This window comes from Humulus lupulus, chromosome 4 (assembly GCF_963169125.1).
Source record: "Humulus lupulus chromosome 4, drHumLupu1.1, whole genome shotgun sequence".
Classification (NCBI taxonomy): Eukaryota; Viridiplantae; Streptophyta; class Magnoliopsida; order Rosales; family Cannabaceae; genus Humulus; species Humulus lupulus.
Window position 1 is genome coordinate 211,787,981 of NC_084796.1, and position 2,195 is coordinate 211,790,175.

Genomic DNA, 2,195 nt, shown 5'->3' on the forward strand with positions numbered 1-2,195 from the left:
ATTCAGTAAAAAGATTTGTAGAACATAATATTGTGTTTTTCAATACGATTTTGATTTCAGTTTGAACAAAACAAATGCATGTCACTTGAATCAGCATCCAAAGAAGATCTAAAACTGGTTTTTCAGAATTACAACTAGAGAATGAGATAGCGAAACCATTTTTCAAAATCCCAAAACCTAAATTCTCAATCTAAACAAGTCATAACAAAACATAAATAGGTTCCAGGAAAGCTTAAAAACAGCCCTGAATTTTTATCAACAACTCCATTAAACACCTGATTGCCATCCCAATTTTTAAACTTACAAGCATAATGAAAAAAAAAAATACACTCTGAATCTTTAAACAAGAGGGAAAGTTTTTAGTTCAACAAGTGTCACATGCAGATGCAATTGTTTAAAAAGTTAAAAAAAGGACCAATGTGTCATAGAAATCACTCCACTGTGATATTGAATCCTTGATTTTTAGCTTGCACATAACAAGGTTTTGCAATCTATCACATAAATGCAAAATTAAAGCAAGGAACAAAGACACATAAATAAAATAGAAAATAACTGCTAAGTATATTGGCTACCTCGTGAATAAGCAAGTTTGAATAAGAAGAGAAACATTCATATAACAGCAAGCAAAAAATATCCATTTCAGAGGAGCAATAGGGTCACATGGACCTTCTTTTGGAGCCCGCATCCTCATCATAATATGCCAACTATTCACAATCAAATAGGGAACAACAATTAGTACCTACAACCGAGAACGACAGAAGATTTCATAGAAAAAAAAAAGTGCTAAAGAAAGTAACAACTGCTCTGACCTGTCGATTTTTATTTCCTTAGCATCCATTACTTGACGCAAAAATGACTTTACCACATTTTCATCTATCCCAGGATTTTTCTTCCCCTGTAGCACCAATTAATATGGATACTGATTAAACTGATGTTCATAACACGGTAAATGAAAATAGTTATGTACTCAGTAGCTTAAATAAAGTATGATTTTTTTTCTTCAGTAAATGTGAATATCAACACTTTTTCAGGGGTTTTAACATTAAAAGATTCAGCTCAACATCAAACATATCATCAAGAAGTGGCTTATGAGTCAAAACAAGATGAAAGGATATGCCACAACGATATATACATATATATATCTGAATCGGCAAAGAAAGCTTTAACAGGTATAATGAACAAGTAGAAGTGATTTGAAATGTTCATGTTCTTCCTACCCAGCCAAATGCAAATGGAAGATTGTTTCCTGTTCCTAAGGGCACTGTTGCAATTGCTAGTGGATGAGATAACTTGAGATCATAAAAAACTCCAAGAAGCCACCCTGCGGTTCCATCACCACCTGCAACCTGAAGAGAGCAAAATACATGTTAACTCTCCAATTACAAATTTAAAAAGAGTCATCATATTCTATATTATAATATATCATCATAAAGGGTAAGACTAAATTTTTTAACAAAAACTCACAATTAATCTCAAGTTCTCCTGGATATGAGTGGCAAACTTATCTCCTTCCCTCTGCAACTTTCCAAGATTAACAAAAATTCGACGCAAAATCTTATCCGGACCTTCTTCCCCCAAATCAAAAACCTGAAGAAAATTAGCATCTTCCAAATCAGCATCACACTCACACACACAAACACAATTTATATATAAAGGGTAGATAAATATACCTGGTTTTCGTTGAGAAGAGACCTATAGGTCACAAGAAGATCACCACCAAGTTGGCCTCCACTTTTGGAATTGATGAAAATGATGACCGGACACTTGGGTTCATCTTCAGGAGAAATACGAGAGAGAGACTTCGTGAGGGCGGAGAGGGCGGAGTGAGTCTTAGTGAGTGAGAGATGGAGGCTGAGAGAAATTTTCGGGTAACTTAGATTTAGGGATTTTGCAGATGAGACTAACAAAAAAAAATTCATTTTGGCGCCTGAGTTTTATTCATATGGCGCCAAAATATGTCTTCCGTGTGTTTTTAATCTCACAACAATAATAGCACTTCTAAATATATGCTATTCTTTAATGAAATATATACTAAATATTGTTGTAGTGCTCCATCTCTAATATGACACCCATCTCTAGTTCGAGAGGCACCCCAGACGACTCCTAATAGGAACCGGACAGGGGAGCGGGCACCTCAAAGACCTTCTCGGAGTGGTAGCCGAGACAGGAACCACAGGGCTTGACCTAGACCCGGG

At 35.6% G+C, this 2,195-nt stretch overlaps 1 long non-coding RNA gene across 1 annotated transcript; it reads right to left on the reverse strand.

Moving 5' to 3' along the window:
- Positions 1-1,278: 1,278 nt before the first annotated feature.
- LOC133829387 (uncharacterized) lies at positions 1,279-1,795 on the reverse strand. Its single transcript, XR_009891734.1, has 3 exons — positions 1,671-1,795; positions 1,465-1,587; positions 1,279-1,346 (listed from the first exon to the last, which is right to left on the reverse strand). It is a non-coding gene; the product is annotated as an uncharacterized LOC133829387 (long non-coding RNA).
- Positions 1,796-2,195: the final 400 nt, after the last annotated feature.